General features: G+C 36.2%; 2 protein-coding genes and 1 long non-coding RNA gene across 3 annotated transcripts in view; all 3 read left to right on the top strand.

The window, feature by feature from the left end:
- Nucleotides 1-25,778, top strand: part of LOC127848171 (perlucin-like protein) — a 262,524-nt gene that overhangs the window by 130,304 nt on the left and 106,442 nt on the right. The gene's annotated exons all lie outside the window — the stretch shown is intronic.
- The window catches only part of LOC127848176 (uncharacterized), a 94,167-nt gene that overhangs the window by 13,945 nt on the left and 54,444 nt on the right, over nt 1-25,778 (top strand). The gene's annotated exons all lie outside the window — the stretch shown is intronic.
- LOC127848184 (uncharacterized) lies at nt 22,689-25,744 on the top strand. Its single transcript, XR_008034399.1, has 3 exons — nt 22,689-22,823; nt 23,862-23,956; nt 25,639-25,744. It is a non-coding gene; the product is annotated as an uncharacterized LOC127848184 (long non-coding RNA).

Below are 25,778 nucleotides of genomic sequence, written 5' to 3'. Positions count from 1 at the left end.
GTATGATTGTCGCTTCCGAAAACTCTTTATAGTTTGCAAACTAGTTTATTTTTGTTTTTTGTTGGTCGCGTTAGCGGCCGACTAAATTTACAGAGCATATTTTGCAAATAAGTAAGTGCTTAGAAGCCTTAGCTACGCTAAGAACCGCAACTCACTATGCTAGAAACGATTACCGCTGCCTGTCTGCACTGCAGACCACGAATGCTTAGGAGCGTCTGCTCTACTACTGCAGTGAGTGTATTTACCAGCTTGTAAGACGACATTGGCCAGTCTAGTGTTTATCATTAAAATCTGTATATATTGGCTGCTTTCATGGAAAACGGGCTTAATGCATGTCAAATAAGATTAGCCTGTGCACACTAATTAGCTTTTGCAATGCGCAAAAGCTAATCAAGGACGACAACAGCGAACAACTTCAGTGCCTTCAGCGCTTTGATTTAATCTGTTTTAAACATCAAAAACAAACCGTTTGCTTACCAGAAGACTTGCAATTGCACTGCAGGAACTTATTCATATCAAAGCGCTGTAGACGCTGAAGGCCTGGGGCTAGGCTTAGTGTGACGTAAAATGCATTTACGATGTTTTGTCCAAATTTCTCCCTTTGTCCGAATTTATACGGATTGACCCTAGCGGTTGAGTGCAGAAGCTCAGAGACTGTAAGACGAGACAATAGTTGTGTATATACTGCACAGACGGTGGAGGACTACACAATACTGGTTGTGGGAACGATAACCTTTTGTTCAACTCTACAGATCTGGTAGAGGTTCGTCTACATAGGCGGTGAAGATATACAACAACAACAACATGGCCGCAAAAAACTGTTATTGTTGGCGTCAAATAAATCACTTTCAATAGCCTAAAATCGCTTTCTATTACATAATTAACATATCAGGAAAACACTCATACTTCCTTTGTAATGTGTATACAAAAGATAATCCACTTAAGCCTAAGTCTCACTTTTGCCGGTATAGCCTCGGTCCATCCCAGTTTGCTAACGCCGGTCGACCGGCGAGGACCGGGATGATTCGTAGAAATTCTTTAACGCAGTCACACTATTTCCCGGTGCAGCCTCGGTTGAAGCCGGTCAACAGCCCGGCAGAGTCCCGGTCAACCCGGACTGGCTACGGTTTATCCCGGTGGCGTTCAGGCAGAGCACCTTTTTTCTTATATACCGTAGCTATACCGGGACTCTAACGGCGGGGGTCTGTATGGGCCCTGGTGGAGCTACGGTGCCGTCGCGGTTGTTCCCGGTGCCGCGCCGGTCGTTGCCGGTCCTTCCCGGTGACTCTCGGTTCATCCCGGAGGTATTAAACACTTTAATTCTTTCCCGGTGGAGCCCCGATTTTCCCCGGTTCATCCCGGTCGTCTCCGATGGAGCCCCGGTTTATCTCGGTAGAGCCCCGGGTCATCCCGGTAGATCCCGGATCACGCAAAAGGGCTCCGCCGGCATCATAGTGAGACTGGGCGTTTACCCTGACAAAGAACGGTGTACAGATTGTGTACGTTGTCTCACGTAGAACTTTTCGCGCTCGATCTGCGCGCTCGATCTGCGCAGTGAAATATCATATCCGGTAACTTCGTATATTTCCGAGAATAACCATGAATATTTGTTGTTGTTTTTTTCATTTTCTTTTTTCTTGAATGCCTCGTTAACGCAAAATAAAATAACATTATCTTAAAATATGTTTATAAATACCAAATGTAATGTCTTCAAAAAAATGTATCAGAAAAAAAATCTTCTGACTGTCTCCGTAGACACTCGTATCTGTTCGGCCTAGACCGTCAAGTGAGGTACTTATTCTCGCATGAATATGCAAACAATAATAAATGCTTAGCAATTTTGCTTCAATAATATTTTTTACACGTTTTATGACACTGTCATGTTATATAGTGATGTTCTGTATTTACAAGGCGGGTTATTGAGATCTGCGAAGAACTTCTTTGATTGAATTACATGAATTACCGCCAAGTGGTAAATCGGACTTTTGGGAATTCATTCATTCGTAGGTTTTGGCAGCCAGCCAATGCTGACTGTCTCAGAAATATGTATCATTGCTATGGCCTTAGGGCTACGCCCCAGGCCAAAAATGAACTGTAAGTTAGCAATTTGAGGAATTTACCATTACACATGCAGAACAAATTATATAAGTCTTATATATATATTTACCAAATTTTAAAGTGAGTATCGACGGCAATACTATATTTAATATCAGGAATAAATTAAAGCATTAAACATAGTTACCAAAAGCTTAAAACACAGACTTTTTAAAACTTCTCTAAAAACAAGTCGTTTATATAAGTCATGTAAGTATGAGGCAAGCGTTATATGTTTTTTTCTTTAAGATTACATCGAAATCATATTATGTCTAGTAATATAAGTTCGCAAAAATGGGAATTTGTTGTTTGTGTTGTATGCCTGCATAGAGTGGAAATACCGTCGATATTCCATTTTAAAGGGGCCTTTTCGCGTCTTGGTTAATTGAACAATTGTAAACATTTGTTTCAGATTCGCAAATATTCGTTGTTGTTATAATATTTTTTTAGTAAACAGTAACACTGAACATTTACCAAGCTCTAAAATTCCCATTATATGCATCTTTTCATCATTCAAAAACCTGAAAATTATAAAGCGTTGCAATGCGAAACGATTGATAAATTTTGATAGTTCTGTTGTTGTCGTTATATTTTGGGTCACGTCGAGGATTGCTTTTATAAAGTATAAAATATATCGTTCATTGTATGAGCACTGAAACTTTTACTCCAGGAGTCTGTGGTTCGAGCCCAGTTGAGGGTTACCTTTTTCTTATTCTTGTTTTTTACTGGAGCGTTTTAGATTCAATGTTTACATTTATCAATATAAAGCATTAAATGACAAACTTCAATATCTGCCAAAATCTGTGAAAATGTCCCTTTAACTGTGAACTATGTATACTTCTGTGTTAATACAAAAATCGATTAGTATGCGCCCATCAAAATCAATAATTGATATATAATTTTTTACACAAGAGTAGTTATATATATCTTCAATAAAATCTGGTTGAAACTGTAATGGACGTTATTCAAGTTTTTAGTTATGCAAGGGGGAAAACACTTAATACACCCTAGCAGTATCTTATGCAAAAGTATGGTCATCAAGCATATTCTACAAATTATCATCCCCGCCGAATTTTATACAATTTTCACTAGAGTGTTATTTACTTAGAGGTGTCTATCAGACGAAAACTCGCGTGCACACCACAAGACTAAATTATAAGCATAAAAAGTGAAAAACAAATCCCTTAAGTTATGTCAATTAAAGCCCAATATAACTGAAATGCCCGAGTCATCCAAGCAACACTTGTAGACAAACAACCGAACAACGATAATGTACATTTATTTCTGACTTAATGAAATTCCATACAACAGCTTCATACATATACTTCAATATCATGGTATATATTCCGTTTAAATTTCATGAAAATTTACTATATATTCATAAATTTCAATTAATTAATTTAATTTAAGTTTAAACCAAATTATTTAAGCTCGATTGCATCGAAAGCTTCAGACTGGAAACGCTCTCGAGGCAATATTCTGGGCCTATACCCAGTACTTGGTGTCTTTGGGGGAAGATCTAGAGAACGCTCCCGAGTGGGGATCGAACCCGTAACCTCCCGATCGTTTGGCGGACACCTTATCCATTGCGCCACGGCGAACTTTTCAATAAATTCATGGGCCGTAGCTTTTTAATTGCCCAGCTGGACCCTTCGAACGTTCAACTGGCACATATGTAGCATGAAAATACACATGTTTAAGTGTCATGAAATTGCAGGCGATAAATCCAGGCGGAAAATAGCTTCGGACAAAATTTCCTTTATTTTCAATCAATTTATAGGGCATAACCCTGGAGTTTCAAAGTCGATCCCGACAGCGTATTTTACGCGTGCAACACCACAGTATGATGATACCTATTGGCAGGGTATAAAAAGCATATTATAGGAAAGTAAATCACACTTTTCCCCTGCAAGGGTACAGGGGCAGGTCGGAACATGAGAGATGTCGTGAAGACATGGCGACGACCTGTAAATAATGTCTGATAAAAGAGACCGTAAACCACACTTCAATAAAATCATGGTAATAAAACAAGTAACGTCTCATTTTTATTCAACACAATCGAGAATCAGACCATTATGGTAATTGACTAGAAAGACACCTTTAAACAAAATTTAACAAGGCACATTACCATATGTAAGCTTGCTCAATATTCATAATAACGAGAGAAAATAGTACTTTGATATTCATACCAATTCAACACAAAACGAGAGCCACGTGTTTTATGCCGTGACACTGATAACTTAAAATTAGCGGTTAAAGAGGCGCTTTACTTTTGTTGTAACATTCACTTTACTTAATAGTGTCCGTTTTTCAGTGGCGATACAGTGAACTGTGGTGATTGAAGGTGTTTCCACAAACTTGAGATGATACATTTTGTCATATGCTTTGTGTTTAAGGCGATGCTCAGCTAAGTATCGCTTTGCTTTAGAAACTTTCCAACATGTTTCACATTTAAAACTTGCCTCTTTGCCATATAAGGCTGTATTCCTTTTTAGGCTGTATCGACTTTGAATGGACCTAAGCAATTCGTACAGTTATTCTGTCATATGGTTTTATAACTTTTAAAATATAATCCGTTTGCACAACGTTCGCAATAGTAAGTTAACGCGCCTGAAAGTGTCTTCATGTAACTATTTATTCCTACTGTAGTCACACCCACGTTTAACGTTCGTGTTCTTGTAAATGTGCTTTTCATGAAAATCATTTTGCACACGCTACAATCAAACTGCGTGTGATGATGCTTGCTGTGTTGTTTTAAGTTTTGTTTAAGTGCAACGGTCTTTTCACAAACTATACACTGCAAAGGATCCTTTGACATCGTGCTCAAAACCTCTTCTGCCGCAGACACGATCGAACTCTCCCCGTTTGCTAATACTGATCGTGGATCATATGTAGGTAGAATCGGATCTGAGTCTCCCGGCAGAAATGTCGGTTCTCCGCGTGTAGCCGCTAACAATGTATCGGACCTCATGATGCCTCGCATGTAGATTTAGGTACATTGTAATGATGGCTCCGATTTTAAACACACGCATACAGGCCTGTTTTCCCAGAGCAAGGCTCAAATCTTGGGTGTGGGTGTTCTCACAACGAACATACCTCATGGCTGATATACCCAGCTTACACAGCCAACCCCAAAGAAGAAACAATGAGAGACTAAAGAATGTTTGCGAGTCTCTTCAATTACGTCTCGGAGACTGTGTTTCTCACTGATTGGTCCGTTACGTCTCGGAGACTGTGTTTCTCACTGATTGGTCCGTTACGTCTCGGAGACTGTGTTTCTCACAGATTGGTCCGTTACGTCTCGGAGACTGTGTTTCTCACTGATTGTTCCGGAGACCGTGTTTCTCACTGATTGTTCCGGAGACTGTGTTTCTCACTGATTGTTCCGGAGACTGTGTTTCTCACTAATTGGTCCGGAGACTGTGTTTCTCACTGATTGGTCCGGAGACTGTGTTTCTCACTGATTGGTCCGGTTGTTGCGCTTGTTTGGCTTCTGGTGCAGCGTTCTTGCCCTCTGGTTTCTTAAGCTTCAGCACAATAAGAATCCCAATGAGGCATTCCAGCGATGAAGAACGACCAAAACCAGCCCCGAAATACCAACAGGATTAAATATTTAATAGGATTCGAGCCTCCCTCTGGTAAACAGGTCGTTTAGGGTCGTCTATACCGACTTATCAGGGAAAACACTTTTCGCTTTTATGTTAAAGGAAGTCTCTTCCTAGCAAAATGCCAATTAAGGCGAAAAGCGTCATCCCTGATTAACATTGGAATTCATTTTGCATATGTGCATTTTAGCCCTGTTTTCCACTTTTTCAAGTGCATGGCTTTTTTATAGGTTGGATATCTTTGGTGAATTCTATAAAGTTTAAATGTCACTGACCTAGTTCTGATGCTCATTTCTTATAAAACCATTCTTCATAATATAACACTGGTATATCTTTATAAGGCAAAAAACATGTTTTTGTTAATTTTATGTTGTGAACCAAAGATAATCACCAAAAATGTTCAATGAAGTATGACTGAATAGTATAACATAACATGTACATTTATTATATATGCCTTACACAAAAAAATACTATAACATTTGTTTAATATGCTAAATATAAAGAAACTCCAGTTGCTCAAGCAGTATTGCATTCCTATTTTACACACGTACACGTTCATTTTGAAAGTTGAAATCGTACCTTTTTTCCATGCACAAGAAAGTTACAAGCAGATTATAGGTAACCTATTCACAAAAATCTGCAGAGTACCTTCATCCAACACCAAGCTATTCACCGGAATCCATGTTCCTATTTGTCTTGACCTTGACCTTTACCTGAATAGCCCCATTTGCAATTTTAACTAGGTCAGCTTGTATTTGCTACCTAATTACAACATTTCAGTGCATTACCTCTTTCCAAACTGAGTACACTGAGCGCATGTCATTTTTCTAGTTTAAGTAACAGTGACATTGACCTATGTCAAACACGCCCCAAAACAATTCCAAGACAGATACCCTGGTCAACTTTATATTTCCAATATTTTGCAAGAGTGGTTTAGGCAAACCTAAATTAGTAACAAGAAACCACCTTTGTGTTTGTCCTTTCTTTAGAAACAGTGAACTTGAACTTGACCGACCCAGCTGAAAACCGTATTAAAAATGGCAACCAATAGTTGCAAGCACAATATACAAATCAAAACGCTGAAGGCACTGAAGTTGTTCGCTATTGCATAATCTAAGAAGCAACTCAGTTTTCAAACTTATGTTAAAGCTTTTATATCCAGGGGGTGGATCGTACGCAAGTAACTGGCGTGGCGTAAGTGAGAAAAATAGTAACTGGTGTTCAAAATGGCGGTTAACAGGTGAATTGTGAATGTTTTCGTCGGAGTTTTTGAAAGGTTTGTACATTTACGATACTTATTCGACAATATACTTACGCGCAGGATGATCTACTGATATCCATTTAACCTCGGTATAAATCCTATTGACGAATTATCAATATTACAAAAGTTATTGAAGACTTTATGCACAAGATTCTCATTGTGTACGATTGACACGGTTCATTGTATGTGCATTTTTATACCATATATAAGGGTTTCTCGGCAGTTTGTATGGAAAGGTGGACTCAAAAACCATTATAGTTTACCTTTTATGAGCACTAGGATGCTTCCAACAGGCAATCGCAATATATGTATCAAAATTCGAAAATTAAACCCCATTTTAATAACTGGTGAGCACAGTACCCCCTCTTTCAGTAACTGGTGTTTATTCAAAAAGCACACCAGGTATGTGTACATAAAACAAGGCTTGAAATCACCAACGTTTAAGTCTGATTTATTGACTCAGACATAAAAAAGAATCAAAATATCATTTTATCTACAATTCGTATCATACAAAAATCACATTTAATATAAAGAGATTTACACAAATACCACTTTTCATTCATTATTAAAGCATGATTAAATATCGCTAGATAATTGATTGAAAATCTCAGTCTGAGTCTATATTTTAGCCTTTCAACGTTTGTGAATACGGGCCTTTGTGCAGTTACAATTCCATTCCTCACAACTTAGCTTTCTGCGTTTAAAGATACCATCGGTATATTGATGACTACTTATAATTCTTTTAATTTCAGTGAATTGTGAAAAAAGGTCAAATGGTCCAGGGAAATGCAAATGTTTTTATTTGTTTCTTATAAAGACAAATCTATTGTGCATGAATATATCGTTTGTTCTTATCAAGAGCATTTACCGGTGATTCCACTTTCTCATCTACTTGTACACATAGATACACATAACAATAAGTTTAAATTTGGCCTAAATGTTTATCTATTATATGACTATATAATTAAACATGAATGAATAATTGATAAATCGGGACATGGTAGAATAAACGTATATCGTCACTGTTTCGGTATTTGTTTTTCAAAAATCGTTTTATGATATTATTTAATTGTGCCCTTCGAAGAAGAGGGGGTATATTGTTTTGCTGCATGTCGGTTGCTCGGTCTGTCTGTCGGTCTGTCTGTCGGTAAACCAGTTCGTTTCCGATCAATAACTTATCAACTATTTAACCGATTGGCTTGAAACTTTCCATGTGCATTTGCCCTACCCCTATTGAAATTTAGGTCACTAGGTCAAAGTTCATGGTCACTGTCGCAATAAGTAGGAATATCGTTTTTGATCAATAGCTCGGCAACGAATGGACCGATGGCTTGATACTTCGCATGTACATTGGCCTAGGCCAGTAGATGACCCCTATTGAAATCGGGGTCGCTATGTCAAAGATCCATATCACTGTAACAATAAGTGTGAAAGTCGTGTCCGAGTTATCCGATTGTCTTGATACTTGTGCATTGGCATTGGACAGATGCTGACCTGTATTGATATTGGGGTCATGCATTTAAAGGTCAAGGTCACCATGACACTAAGTGTTAAATTGGTTTCCGTTCGAAATGTCATCATATGATTAAGTGATAGGGGTCAAGGCCCCCTTTTTTGCTGGGACGGGGGCATCTGTGTCCGGCAGCGGAGCTTAAGTTTCTTTTGTGTCATCTTATTAAAATGATTTACTTATTTGTTTTTATTTGCGCTGTTAAACGCGAAAAACATTGCTTGTATCTTGTTTAAAACTGGTATGGTATGTCATGGGTATATGAATTATTTTATAAAGGGCATAATAAACTCCGAGATAAAACACAAAATAGTTTTTAAAAAGTTTATGATAAAATATTTGTGAACGTTACGGTATAAATTTAAATTGGAACGAATCAACACAATAAAGTTCTTAAGTTTGCAGGTTGTGTAACCGAAAACAAATCGAAATACTTCACAAATGTACTTTTCAGGGGACGTTTTTGAAGAATGGCACGGTACAAAACCAAGAGTCGTCTAAGCCTGTACAAAAAAAGGTCGAAATGCAATGTTGTAAAATCTGATCGAACCAAAACGCCTATTAAGTCACCTGCGGCAAAACGACTATGCGTTGTTAAATCACCCGTTTTTTATGCAAAAAAGGTTAACTATACACCGACATCTTCAAAGCGGAAACGTTTCCTTTCACCAAAACACCAAGCTAGTGATACTTTTCTTAAATCCCCTTTGGCGCAGAAAACAAATCAACTTAAATCTACAAAACAGAAATTGCTATTCGGCAAACATGACAAAAATGAATACCACTATGACAATGAAAATAATTCGTGTTTTGTGGAACTCGAAAATCAAAATTTAGATATGACCATTGAAAGACTAAGGCGTCTTGTAGCAGAGGGAAAGTTTTCCACATCTTCTTTATCATATAAATTATTTGACGATACACTGAAATGGTATGATTGTTCGAATACCTCTTCTATGCGGTATTCCGAAGAAACAAAGGAGTTTTTCTGGACCGGAAAACGATTACTTGGAGGACAGTTTATCAGGTATATGCGAGGATTTACCCATGAAGGAAGGGTTAATGAACACCACAGTGACCTGGGTTACTACGACCCCGAGGAGTCTGACATTAACCTACCGGTACCATCGGATTTCCAACTGCGCGAATATCAACCAAAGGGTATATTGGTAAAGGACAGTGTTGATCCAGGAATTCTGACGGATAATATATGTGCATATGGAAATGCAATGAAAGATTGTTCATTCACCGTGATGTTCGATGGCAAAAAGATAATTCCACAGTCAGCAGATGTCTATTTGCTAGATCAGGAAGATCCTCCGAAATTGTGTGACATAAAAAAACACCAAGATTACATATTGATGGTAATTGAACAATACAAGCATTTTCTTCAACATATTTTAGATTCTGGAAAAGCTGATATAATGCAAATCGACAATGGCAACACTAGACTGCAATATGTTGAATCTAGTACAAAAGCAATTAGTGCAATAAGCAGTGCCATTAAAGATCTACGCATAGCATATTCTAAAAAGGCAGTGTATCTTAAGTCTGTTGACAAGAAATTGAAGGAAACGAATGATGGAAAGTATAAGTTCGTATGTAACAAAATGAAAACAGTTATGTATCAGCTTCGCATTTGTATGAAAGGCCTGCTTGACACGATAGATGGCATATCTAGTGCATGTTCCATAGTTAATGATGTAGGATATTTGTACAAGAAAGACTTATGTAACTTAACAGTACAACCCAATTACAGAGAAATGCGAAATAAACTTGAGAAAGAAGAATTACCTACCGAATATAATTATTAAACAAAGATCACCTGAGTGGTTTACATTGCGTGATTCGGTAAAAGTAACTGGAAGTGTTGCTCATGATAGTATTGGTTTAAACACTTTGAAGGTGCAAAAAGACTTCTTTGAGTCGAAGTTTTGTGCAAAGCCCAATACAAAGGAGGTTTCGGAAGCTTCTAAATTAGCAATGAACCACGGATCTACCAATGAAATAAACGCAATAGCCACGATTGTTGGAAAAATAATGCCAGTGTTTTATCCTAACTTTACTTTTTATGAGGTAGGAGCACACATTATTAGAGATAAACAAGGTACGCCTGTTATGGTTATTTCTCCAGACGGAGCGCTTCGATGCAATGATAAGATAGTATCAGTCGAAATTAAATGTCCTTGCAGTGAATTTGTCGGAAATACACCCGTGTTTTACAAACCAAAAGAAAGACACATTATCCAGTGTCTGCTTGAAACACACGTCCTACGTGCTGAAGAACACATTTACATAAGTTGGTCCAAGGAATCAACAACCGTGTTTCGTTTGAAGCCTAAACCTGATTTGGTCACGTCAGTGATTGATGAAGTCATTGATGTATATTATGCAGACGTGCCTATGAAGCCAAAAAAACTCTCTGAACGTGCTAAAACGTTGAAATCGCAAATTAAAGAAGTTGCTGACGAAGCCGAATTCCTTGGTGAATTTCCCTCCATATTATCAAATTCGTTTCCGAGAAATGAACAAGATATTGATGAGCATGACATGTACTATCGCCAGCAAAGTGATGTCACAAACGTAACACAATGTTTGAACGACATAAACGACCTGATTGAAAATGCTCATAAAGCAATAAAACTATTGAACGAAGCGTATCAATATCAGAAGCCGATAGCTTCTGAGGTACTCGTGTACCTCCTTAGTGACATGAATAGACTTTGGCACCGGGAATTGGGACATGGCATACCCATTGCATACCTGTATAAAGGGTATAGTTTGACTATTCCTACAAGTAGGAGAATACTGGACAAAGTGCTGAACGAATGCAAGAAATTCGACATACATGTGCCTTGTATAACTTTTGATGGCCACTTTTTCAAACTTAAAGACTACGACAGCGATGATAAGCCCCTGTCTTTATTCGCATTGCAAAGACAGATATGGTCCGACATTACAAAAATGACGAAGTCACAAATTATCGATCATATCGATGAGATGTTCCGACTCCCGACATATGAGCTAGTAACAGAGGCGGAAGTAAGGGCTAACGGTGAATTGCATACAATCCGACAATTCTTTGCTGTTCATAATTCAAACGAATTATGTCCGCCTATTGTAACAGCTGTTGCGACTTTGAAACAAAACAATAGGTCAAATGAACATGCTTCAAATACAGCAGATTGTTCCGATACCATAAGCATGGAAGATGCTGTGGGGTTTGATGATGAGGTTATAGAAGTTCTTAGAAGTGTAGGACACTCATCCGGTGAGTCTAATGATATTTCAACCAGCAAAGACAGTGATTCTGAGACAGGTGGTTCCAATAACGAGAAAGAATATGCACGCAAACAGTCAACAATTGTACTTAACTCAGAGGAAGATACACACCGTGTTGCTAAGGAAGCAGTTATAACACTTGATTATTGCGATTATGAAAACATTTTGAAAGTTCTTCAGAACACTAAACGAAAAAAATGGCACGAGACTGATGTCACATTTATTGAGACACTATTAAAGTCACCAGAGTTAATGAAAAACGCCTTTAATCATGACGAGCTGAATTCAATAATTCATTATCTTTCAATCAAATTATCAGATGTCGGGATTGTTATCCGCAAAACTCTTCCTAAAGGAGAAAAAATTGTAATGCTGTGCTCTTCGATAGGTGTAAAATCTAATCTTTCACAAGTTAAAAGCATAAGAAAGAAACATCGTTGTATACCTTCGTTACATTCACTTTGTCTGAAATGTCTAAGAAAAAAAGAATACCCGAAAGAAGCTGTAGCAATATCGTTTGCAAGATGTATTTGGCCAACGAAAAAGAGTGAATGGCTTAATAATTCGTACGTATCAGAAGAGGTCCTTCTTGAACAGGACCAGGACAATGTTCGCACAGGGACGTTTCCTAAAAGTACATCATTTTTTCCCGTATATTCACCGGAATTTTCTGGCGAGCGTCAGCAATTGGAAGTAAAGGTAATGGATGGGACGCACATCCGTACAAATCTGAAGTCAAAGCTGATCAAAAATGGACTTGGTGATGTAAAAATTGATCCTTGGAAACAAGTAGCTCAGAGTGGAAAAACTTATCTTCGCCCAGCAATGTTAGAGGTAAAAGACGACGGAAAAATATTACATCAACAAAGTGACCCTTTCGTTAGAACAATGTTTGCGGAAGATGTGCAAGAGGAACTGCTTAGGGGTGGTCACGACATTGATGCGCACTTTTGTAAAATTTTGCGTCAGTGGCACGAGGCTGAAGATCAGCCAGGTATTCCAGCTTTTGAAAGGTGTGTAAGATCACTCAAACTAAAAGCATGGTTGATGAACAGGTATGACTTCGCCGCATTTCCTCCACCTTCTCAGTACGTGAAAGGGATCCCCAGAGTAACGTTCGAAGGGCTTGTTTGTAGCATAGATGCCCATATACTACTATACAGACTGGTAAAAGGAAGTGCCTACAACTGGCGGTCAGTTTCTACACTAGTGGCAGAGAACTTTATGGGTGAACTAGCCGAAAGGGCATCAACTAGTAACGGCGTTCCTTCCGGTGCTATGCTTGCATCAGATATGGGCAAGATCTCTCAGCTGCATGCTATGCGATTAAAGCCTGGTCGGTATGTACACATAAATACTATTATAATTATTTTACATAATTTTAAATAATACAAAAACAAATATTTGTTAATCTAAATGTAGACCACAGAAATAACATAATGTTTTGTCAATTTGAAATCGAGCCCGCGGTTATCGACGTTTAATATCAATTAGCCGTATAGCCCATTTTTAAATACGATTGAATTAGCATTCACTTGATTACAAAAACGTTGATCGTTCTTAACATTTTTAAGGTGCATTCAACATCTTTATGAACATAAGGCGTATTTGTGTCTGAACTAGATCATATATTTAAAACTGTTACTGATTTGTTTATACAAAAGTCTAGAAACAGAATGTGCAATACATAACTGACAAGAATATCGTATAGTTATGACAAGTTCGAAGATAGTGACAACTTTATATATATCTGTGCTTCAGTATATACATTCATAATCATTTTGCAAAATGAGAATAATGTAATTAGAAAGAACAATAAAATAAAAGTGTTTTGCAAATATTTCATTAAACATAATTTTAATTCCAGTTCGTTTCGGATGAAGACAGCCAAAGCACGCCGCTACGAGACGCCTGATTACGTCACGGAGGAGATGCGTCCGACTGAAACTGACAGTAGCCACACTGCATTGGACTCGTCGAGGATAACACGAATTGTTGTTCGGTATAACAAGCACTTTTTGTTTATTTATCTCTAAATGCTTCAATTGTTATATTGAATGAAACGTCTATCAAAGTTAAATTAAAAAGACGAACAAAACAAGAACTGTCTCCAGAGGATGACACATGGCCCCGATGACATAAGAGAAATGGACATGAGTCGTACGCACGACTTTTTTTCTCTCTGCGCTTCAAATTTGTTCCAAGCTATTTCAATTCCATTGATGAATGACAAGCATGCGGACCGGAGACACCTATTAATGCACACTCCTTAAAAGTCTAAGCGTGCCTTGATCTTTGAGACAGGGACTGGGAACTTGTGAGCGACATTTCCGACATGGTTATTTAAATCAATACATTAATAGCAAATATATGGAAAGGATATACCTATAAATGCACAATCATGATATATGACCTTGACAGTCTTAGTGTGATTTTGACCTATGACGTAGGTACCTGGATCTTCCGCGCGACATTTCGCTATACTGTTTTTTTGCATTTGAGTCAGGTTATTTTAAAATCAATCCATTAATGGAAAAGATATAGACAGGACGCGCCTATCAATGCAAAATTATTAATTATGACATAGACAGGATAATTGTGACATTGACCTTTGTGATAGGGACCTGGGAATTGCGCGTGACAATTATTCTGTGCTATACATGTGTGCCAAGTTGATTTAAAAGCCATAGATTAATAACAAAGATATGGACCGGAAACACAATTATGGACAGACGTACAGACCGACAGACGGTGCAAAGACTATATACATCTATCTTCCTTCGGGAACATCATAACACATTATTTAAATTTAATTGCATTTTTGGATTACTCTCTCTATGCTACAAAAACTTATGTTTCAGAAACCATGAGTTTGACATAAGGGCTCCGCACAGAGGAAAAAAGGGAACAATAAGCAACCTCGGTGGAATTCCGAAAGGGGTTCAGTCGATACGTGAACACTTCAAAGTTAATGAATCAAAAATACTACCGTCTTTAAGACTTGGCATTTTATCTAATGATTTAAACGAACTCTAAATAAAACAAATAATGCTCTTTTCATAATAGCAGGATTAAAGTGACTTTGACATTAAAAGAGGATTCATATTGACAATGTTGTTTTAATCATACATAAATTATTTTGTATAAGCCAAGAATAAGTAATGCAACGGATATCATTTCATGTTAGCAGTATTTGAACATGACATTATTTTAAAATACGAGTTGTTTAATCTTTACCCTTTTCTGAAATGTCAACATTTTATATAACCGTACTAAATTTATAAATAATTGTCTTGTAAAATAGTCAGATATGTGTTTGGTAAGGTATTGTCGAATGTAATATAATAATATTTATGTTAAAACATATTTTTGCAAGTTGCTTACCTGCCCAGGGTTAACACAAGACTGCTAAGCAAGTGTTTATAACAGAACAACTATACGTTTTGCATAAAAAGGCAACATTTTTCAATATCTTTTTGTGAGGGTCAGATTGGGTATGATTCAACTTCAGGAACGATGCCGGTTGTAAACCAGTAGCATACAGATTTATATTTTATTCTTAATCTTAACGTGGAAAAATGCATATCAGGCTGAAACGAGTAAGAACATGTAATTGTTATACATTACAATTTCAGCCTCATGACAATTTTAAATGATAAAATGAAAACGTATTGGTTATTTGCTTATTTAGAAAGTAAATGTACAACCCTGAAGATTTGAACAAGTAATAATGACGTAATGATTAATAACATTATGGAATATGACCTCTCATTTTTTCTCCAAACAACTTATCTCCGCAAATAGCAAATGGAGAATAACCCACACTTGATATATGTGTTTATAGGTAACTTCACAATTGTCCTTGGTTTATGAACCATGATGCTGAAATCTGTTTTGTATTTATTTATAAAGGCATTTTCAGTGATTGTGTTGTTTAAATTTAACATTTACCATTTGGTATTGTGCTATTTTTGGTTAAGACTTGTCTAAGTAAAAAGGAGTATTTATATATTTTATTCCTTACATTGTTATATCTATGTATACACTTTAGTTATCATAGTCCCTTTAAACCAATCTGGGAACAATATTTGTCTCCCGGAAATCATGGAAAAGCTTTGTCAGATAATGTGCATAAGAGACAAATAACAAAAGTCAACGAGGCGTGTTTTCTTATTTAAAGTGTTCTCGGAATGTTGATCAGTATGAGATTAAAAGTAACTACTATTTGTGTGACACGGTAAAAGTTGTATTACCCGTTTTGTGGCTTAAATCCGCGAGACAAGTACAGCGAACTATAAATATTAACGTTTTTTTCTTTATAAATTGAATTGCTGGTAAAACTGTTCATGTTTGTGTTTTACATGAATGCATGAATGTGTATAATATAATACACATGAACTGTTCCATACAAATAAGACGTAATAAAATGTACTATATTTATTGTAACGTTTATTAACATTTAAATAATGATTCAAAATAAATTCAAATAAATGTAAAATGACTAGAGACACGGGAGCCGCGTTCTGAGAAAACTGGGCTTAATGCATGTGCGTAAAGTGTCGTCACAGATTAGCCTTTGCAGTCCGCACATGCTAATCAGGGACGAACCTTTCGGCTTTTATCACATTTTTCGTTTAAATGAATTCTCTTCTTAGGACAAATCCAATTCAGGCAGAAAGTGTCGTCCCTGTTTAGCCGTGCGGATTGCACAGGCTAATCTGGGACGCTTTAAGCACATGCATTATGACCAGTTTTCTCATAACACGACCATCGGTATTAACACACACTGTGTTACTATTAACGAATGTAATAATAATTAAACATAAAATCACATTACTATTTGTAATGATAATCACAGCGGTTAGGAGGGGGGAGGGGGGATATTTATCACAATAAAATGTGAGCACACTCAGACTCCATGCCAACTTTAAACGACTAGAAAAGTATATTACGTTATTAATGTATGGTTTATGTCACTTATAGGAAACTTAACTAGCACCAAAATCAATATTTTATAAAAACCTTTGCATGAATTCCAACACAAAATATTTTTAAATATATTAACAATGAATATGCCTAAATCCGAACACTATGTATACATGTTTTTTTGATTTTCTATGTGTCCTTGTGTTATAATCACAGACAAATTTACAAAATCACATATTATCGGAATGTGCATATTGGGAAATAAGAACAAAAACAACTACGTGTAAACAAAAACAAACACTCATTTCCAGAATGTCTACTCTTAATATAGAACATACAGCTTGTAAACAAAAAACTTTTTAAAAATCAACTGTGATAACTTAATTTAATAATTATTAAAATCTATTTTTCCTATCCTATTTATAAACGAACGGATGTGTAATACAGTCAAAATTATGGCCTAAAACATGTCATAAAATGAAAGCCTATAAGTTTCAAAACACTCGAGAAAAATAACTTCAAAAAGACTGTCAGTGTTGATTTCCTGATTACTAACATTAAAACGACGATAAAGCTCAAATTAATTACAGGAAACATTGTGATTTTTGGTTTGAATAGGAATTTCGCTAATTAAACAAAAACTGACACTCAACTTTAAAACAAACAATTAAAATAATGAAAAAGTAAACAGTGAAACAGTGGCAAAAGTTGTTTTACAAGAAAGAGTGTTCGAATTACCCTTTATTTATTTCCACACCACATTGCTTAACATGATTTTTCATGCAATGCTTCCATTTGAACATTTTTCCACAGACGTGGCAAGAAAATTTGGGAGCATCGTGCTTATTCATGTGCTGTTTCAACAGCCTCCTTGTCTGAAATGTTTTGGTGCATGTTGCACAGGCATGCTTTCCTTCTCCATCGTCCGGAGGGCTGCATTTGTGTTTTCGAAGAATTGATGGGGTTTTGTATGACTTCGAACATATTTCACATGTGTATTTTTTTTCATCCGAATGTGAACTCAAAGGTTGTTGAAGTGCGTATCCCGACTGACATGGCTTCGCACACACTGTACATGAATACTTCGATGCCTTGCCTCGGTGAATCTCATTTTCATGCTTGTTAAGCCAATACGTCGTTGTGAACTCCTTTCCACACTGACTACAGACTTTTGGACCATCGGTGTGGGAACGGGTGTGACGCTGCAGAGATTTGTTACACTTAAATGTTTTTCCGCATTCTGGATAATCGCACTCGTATGTGGAATCACTATGAAGCTGCATGTGCCGCTTTAAAGAGTATGCACATGATAATGCAACACCGCACACTTCGCATTCAATTTTATCTCCGTTGGACGATTCCATCTGTAATAACACATAAAATAAATCTCCTATTAAATATGATTTAAGTCTCACAGATTTAAAAATGACGTTGCTAGACTGCGTGGAATACACATTCAATGACTCCCTCGATATTTGAGCCGCGTTCTGAGAAAACTGGGCATAATGCATGTGCGGAAAATGTCGTCCAAGATTAGCACAGGCTAATCAGGGACGACACTTTCCGCTTTTATGGTATTTTTAGTTTCAAGGAAGTCCCTCCTTACCGAAACTCAAGTTTAGGCGGAACGTGTCGTCCCTGATTAGCCTGTGCGGACTGCACAGGCTAATCTGGGACGACACTTTACGCACATGTATTAAACCCAGTTTTCTCAGAACGCGACTCATTTGTTCATGAACAATAAGTGTGTCTTAACTGTGTGTAGAATTACAGTTAATAAAAATGTGAACGATATGAATTCTTTGTGTTATTGGAAGGTTTAAACTATTTCACGACGGCATAGCGGGCACATGAGTATTTTTTTTTGTCAAATACTTGCGCACGCATTACTAATGTGTTCACGTGCGCACGTAATAGTGAATACTACTCCTACAAATATGATATACATCCACATCATATCGTTTTAGGTCATTTGTATAGTTCCGACAGGAAGTCATGTCGGAAACTTCATGTAGCTGCAAATTCATATAACAGCGCAAAATAATCATGCACAAATTATTGAACATAAAAATAGACAATATTGTTCTAATGGCATAAGAAAAAGGTTAATTAAAACTTACAAGTAAAGATATCCAAGGTCAGAAAACACTACCACTGTTGCCATATAGGCTTGGCACTGTGTAAGTTGAAAGTTGCATAGTTTAACGTCATTGGCCGGTTATAATTAACTTGTTTCTCTGTATGATTGGATACTTTTGCCGTGATTTATTCAGGATGACTCATGTGTAGCCCCTTGTGTTATTTGATCTAGTTCAAAGTAATTCTGCGTTAAAGAATAACCCATTTTTCTACACTTACACAAGTGGTGTTTTTGCACATTTTTCACGCATGTAAAGGGTAATCGTTCTCATTTATGTCTCACAAGTGATAATTTAATGCATTAACAAGACTTACTGAAAAATACGTTGAAATCAATTTGCAATAGAAACATATAGTAAACCGTTGAGACGTAATCGGTATAATACGTCTAATTATTTGGACTAAAATGAATACTTGCGGCACGGAAGTGTGTATAAATACGAAGGCATTTTCAATGAAAACATGTGCACGAGATATCAATATGTGCGCAATTAACAGCAATACGAGCGAAAAAAAAGCAATACGTGCGCATGTGATAAATAGGTCAATGAAAAAGCAAAACGAGCGAACGCAGAACTTAAAGCATGCGCACATAAACATTTATAGGCGCGCATGTAAGCGTGTGTACCTACATGTGAATACGTGCGCACTAATTCACTATTATTTGCGCACGATAAAAGCCATTTGTGAGCATTCGAAATAATTTGTGCACAAATGAGACCAATAAGTTCGCATGTGAATTGAAAAAAATATCGTTCATGTCTCTTCTATGCCAATTTATTGTGACTTCACAAATTATAGTAACGCATCACTTATTTAAAAAGCAAATGTAAACATGCGTATTTTATTATGTTTTCTTTTTTTCTGTGTACTCTGACTTTTGAATAAACACCAGTTACTGAAAGTGGGGGTACTGTGCTCACCAGTTATTGAAATGGGGTTTAATTTTCGAATTTTGATGCATATATTGCGATTGCCTGTTGGAAGCATCCTGGTGCTGATACAAGGTAAACTATGATGGTTCTTGGGTCCACCTTTCCATGAAAACTGTTGAGAAACCCTTATATATGGTTTAAAAATGCACATAAAATGAACCGTGTCAATCGTAAACAATGAGGCATTTGCGTATAAAGTCTTCAATAACTTTTTTAATATTAATAATGCATCTCCAGGATTTATACCGACGTTAAATGAATATCAGTAGATCATCCTGCGCATAAGGACAATGTCTAATAAATATGGTAAATGTACAAACCTTTCAAAATTTTCGACCAAAACATTCAAAAATCACCCGTTAACCGCCATTTTGAACACCAGTTACTATTTTTCTCACTTACGCCACGCCAGTTACTTGCGTACGATCCACCCCCTGTATATCGCAAGTTTGAAATGAACGCAACCCATTCAAATTTTAAAGAGTGTGTCTTAAAACACAGGTGGAGATGTGTGTGACTGTTTATCCTCATATTTATGTTATCGAGATAACTTAGAGAAAATAAGAACAATATGCATTTTTTAACAATTGGTTGCTGCACTGGCAACCATCTTTAGAATTTTGGTTGCCTATAATCATATGTGTATCTAATACTTTATCTATTTTCTTTAAATTATTAAGAAACATTTTTGCCCACATGACAGACTTTTAATGCAGCATTAAGCCCCGTTTCCCCTGAAAGCAGCCAATATGTACAGATTTCTATGATAAACTTACCAATGTCATCGCACAAGCTGTTATAAACATTAGACTGGCCAATATGTCCCACTTGCAGTTACGGTCATTAGCACATACAGCATAGATCTAATGTATCATCGAAAAATAAAAAAATGTACCTTAAACTGATATGTAAAAACAAATGTTTCCAGAAACTGATAGTTAAATGTGACAATGACATGAGAATATTAATCAATTTATAAACTAAACAAACATTAATGCTGATTATGAATCAATGAAAAAAATTACATCAACGGAAAATATGTTGGGTATCAATTGAACAATGCAACAGACACAGTTTTAATAGCAGAAAGCTATTATCAGAGTTTATAAGCTTTAACTGATGAAAAGTTAAGAGTCTCGAAATTGTATGATAAAGCAGAATTAAATTACGAATTTCAACAAACTAGAATCCGATGTATATCACTCAATTAATAATATATAAGTGTATACGTAAATTTGAAAATAAAATGAGCAGTAAATATTACGATTTCAGCGATCTGAGGTGCAGAACTTGTTTTCGTCTGGTTTGTTTACCTGTTTACCCGATAGTCGATACCGTCCCGAACGAACGACAACTCTTGTTTGCTCTTAATTACGAAAAGACCCAATTACCGTATTAAACATGTGTATATACATGTGTATAAACACATGGTATGACCGTATGAAATATGCGTTTTTTTTACTAATGCTGTATGCATATCAATAAATAATGCGTCTGTAAAGCATACCATGCAGTTACTCCCCTTTATGTTTCTTAATATATTTCCAATTCAAAACTTTATAGCAGAGTCTTACAAATGTTCTTTGTGTTAATTTTTCTGCTATCCTCTGTTTCCGTACTATATTCCTTTTGAGTGTTCTGCATTTATAAAGACACTTTACGAGATAACGACATATGCTGATACCATATATTATTTATGTATTTCAGGCATGACCACTATGCCCTGGCTCAAAACAGGATTCGACTGAAAAACGGGGAGACTTGGTAAGATGGTATTCTGGATACTGGACGCAATAGGATCGTTACCGTATGAAATACATTTTATAAAAGGTAAAGTGTGCACATCATTGTGCACCTCATGGTGATTTTATAACTCTGTAAATTATGTCTCAAATGGCACAACTGTAAATTAAGATTCAACGGTATTTAAAGCTTCGCGAATCCTGTATTTTCATAACCTTCGCAAGATGTGCTCAAGGTCAGCTATTTCAATTGAAGGACGTAAAGAACCGCGCTTTGTGTTAGATCGTACTAACGATGAATGTTGATGCGTATGATGAAGATAATTAGTTTACTTGTATTACATTGATGATGATGATGACGAAAATGATGATGATGATGATGATGATGTTGATGATGATGATGATGACGACGACGACGACGATGTCGATGACGTTAATGATGATGATGATGGTGATGATGATGATGATAAAAAAATGAAGATGTGCTCAAGGTCAGCTATTTCGATTGAAGGACGTAAAGAACCGCGCTTTGTATTAGATCGTACTAACGATGAATGTTGATGCTTATGATGAAGATAATTAGTTTACTTGTATTACATTGATGATGATGATGATGATGAAAATGATGATGATGATGATGATGTTGATGATGATGATGATGATGACGACGACGACGATGTCGATGACGTTAATGATGATGATGATGATGATGTTGATGATGATGATGATAAAAAAATGACGATGACGATGATGAAAATGATGACGATGACGACGATGATGATGATGGTGGTGGTGTTGATAATGATGATTTTGATGATGATGATTATGATGATGATGATGGTGGTGGCGGTGGTGGTGGTGATGATAATGATGCTGGTGGTGGTGGTGGTATTGATAATGATGATGACGATGATGATGATGATAATGTTGATGATGATGATGATGATGATAGTGGTGGTGATGATGATGATGATGATGCTTCTGCTGCTGATGACGACGATGATGATGATGATGCTGATGCTGCTGCTGCTGATGATGATGATAACGTTGCTGCTGATGAATGCATTTGTACACAATTCCATGTCGTGCCATTGTTTCTCATCGTATTTGGCATTTCTCTTGATGATAACAACACAGTCAATCTGTCCTAATTTGCAAAGCACGCACTTTATACTTATATAGTGTGTTAAGGTGGTCAAAACCTGATCAAGATAGGAGACGATTTTTTTCAGGTCAATATTAAATTGTATTGAGAGTTAAATTTCATCACGTGTACAAAAATGCATGGCATAATGGGGCTTTTTTGCGTGGCTATAATTGGCGTTATTCGTAAGTAGACATTTGCAAACCGTATTAATTTGTACAGTTATCTTGGTCTTAAACTTAAATTTCGTCAAAGGTTTTTGAAAACGACTCACATGATTTTTAAGAATACAGTAAATGATTAAGACAACAGTTTTAAAATTCAGACTATATTCATGTTTGCTTATTACAAAATACTGCCCATATGTGAATTAACTGTTCTGCGGTATACATGTGTACACCATTACTACATTAGTGTACCGTTATAAAGCATGCCGTTTGCAACAATTGATGTATAGTGCCGTTGTTGCCTCTAGCATATTCTAGAGTGGTTGTTAACTGTTGATTTTAATATAACGATTTGTCTACTTATTTCGTATAGTTTAAAATATGAAATGCGCGACAAAACAAAATCGTATTCTATAGTATATAATTGTGTTAATTAAATTTTAACATGGAATATGCAGCATATACATATATTGTTATTTATAGAAGCATTCGAATTTGTACGTTCTCGTTCACTGACAGATTATGTAATAGTGATACCATCTTGAGTGTAGAAATCTTAGACTTGATTTCAACTAGTTAGTTTCAAATATGTTCTCTGTTACAATCAACATATATATTATATAACGTGTAGTACTCATAAAACCCTTAAAAAGACGAACGTTCGTGTACATTACTATATAAGTACATATACATATTTATTCATGTATACATTTCTATTTACTAATATTAATAATTTCCTTTTCATACATATGGTCCATGCCCTATGAAAAGGGGATTTAATGCATGTGCGTAAAGTGGCTTCCCATATTTGCCTGTATAGTTCGCACAGATTCATCAGGGGCGAGACTTTAGGCTTTAAATGTATGCTATTTTTCGTTTAAAGAAAGTCTCTTCTTAGCAAAAAGCCAGTTTAGACGTATTTTGTTTTTGTGGACTGCACAGGCTAATCTGGCAAGACACTTTACGCACATGCATTAAACCCACCTTTCACAAAGCGCGGCTCAAATACAATAAAGAGAAACATAAACAACTAAAACGGTGATTGTTCCACTGCAGCAATTTGTGTCGCAGTTTGTCCAAATGGTTGGCTGAGGTACGAGCAGTCGTGTTACCGTGTTGGACACACATCTTTCAACTGTCTTGATTCGCAGGTAACAGTGTGCCGAACAACACATTTTCTTCCAGTATTTACCTTGGGTAATATTCGTATACAAATGGTCATGCAAAAAAACACACTTTTAATATTGGCCATTACGGCTATCTTGAAAAATCTGATATTCTAACGTACATGGGACATACTGAAATAATATGTATGTATTGGCCATTACATTTTGCAAGTTTGCTTTATATTTTGAAATGTAAATTTAAAGACACTGCAGATATTATGATGCCTCGCTTGTAAACCTCGAGACCAGAGATGAGATTGATTTTCTCTGAGGCAACTTGATGCAATTGCGTGGTAAGAATGCGGTACTGGTTTGATTTCTGACGCTGAACGTACATGTATTGTTGTGCCCATGAGTATGTACGCATGTCCTTCAAAAAGGTCAATGTCATCCTTCAATTTCAAATGCCAAATGAAATAGTTATGCCAGAGATCATGTCAAGAGCAAATTACATGTATATCCAGCATTGAAGGGTTTTAAAAGAACATATAATAAATTATATGCATGGTAAACCCAGAAACTATTTCATAATCTCCTGACCTTGGGTCCATTCAGTGCTTCGTTAGGCTAATTTTGTTCGAACAATCATCGTAATCATCATAATTGTCAATTGTAAAATAGTCATGACCATTTTGATGAGGATGAAGCCTATGAAAATGATTATGAGATTAATGATGCTGGTGATAATATTTATAACGATGAAGATGATGACGGCGACGATGATGATGTTGATTCTGTTTATGATGATAATGATGACGATGATAATGATGATGGTAATGATTATAATGTGATAATGATTACCATGATGCTATTGATGATTATTATGATGATAAGGCTAATGTTAATGCTAATATTAATGCTAATGCTAGTTCTAATGCTAATGCGAATGCGAATGCTTATGTAAATAATTATGGTTGTAAATGATCTTAAAGAGGTTGTTTTTATACCAAGCAATTTTCGAATCTTACACTTAATGTTTTTTTTCAAATAATCAGTTATCGCCGTATACCAATTTAAGCGAGTACTTACGATCTTCTTTTTATTACAGACCTAATGCTGATTTATAAAAAGTATAATAGCAATTCACACGGAGAAGTACCAGATTGTCAACCCAATTTAATTGTATAAAATTGTAAATAATTGCATATTTTAATCTTGTAAATTAACAAATTAATACATGAACGCGTTCACAATGTATGTGCATGGTTGGGAAATACTCCATGCTATGTGTTAATTTGTTCATACGGCACACAATTGCAAAGTCCAAGTTAACTGTAACCTCACGTTTAGGTTTAATGACAAACACTGGTTAGGATTGCTGGATTTTATTTGTTTATTATCTAATGCAAACCCGTGTTATTGTCTTCATAATTAAGGTTTTGATGATTACAATTGTAACATGTTGATTGAAAAAAAAACATCAACTTTAAATGATACGCCAGACAAATGTTGTTTAATTGACAAGCATTAGGTTGTGCAGAATGACGGCATTGATATACATGTAATAGAGCTATCATCAGAACCAGTCATATATTTGGTCGGTCATCTTCATGTGGAAGTTTAAGATTGAGCTAATAATAATGTTGATATTGAGATCGTAAAAACTCTCTCGAAACCACAAAACTGAAAGCATGTCTTTATGTTATAACAGTGTATCTTTCTTTCAGCGATGAGCCAGTGGTGATTGTCGGTTGATCTCCCCTCGTCTACATTTCCTTCGGTGCATTGTTAACAAACGACTGAACCACATTTAAAATACAATACCTATGATGCAAAATATTGTATGCCTGTCTTGTATATAAAGTAT

Source organism: Dreissena polymorpha, chromosome 10 (assembly GCF_020536995.1).
Source record: "Dreissena polymorpha isolate Duluth1 chromosome 10, UMN_Dpol_1.0, whole genome shotgun sequence".
Lineage (NCBI taxonomy): Eukaryota > Metazoa > Mollusca > Bivalvia > Myida > Dreissenidae > Dreissena > Dreissena polymorpha.
Note: the sequence above shows the minus strand (reverse complement) of the source record. Positions and strands in the feature narration are given on the sequence as shown.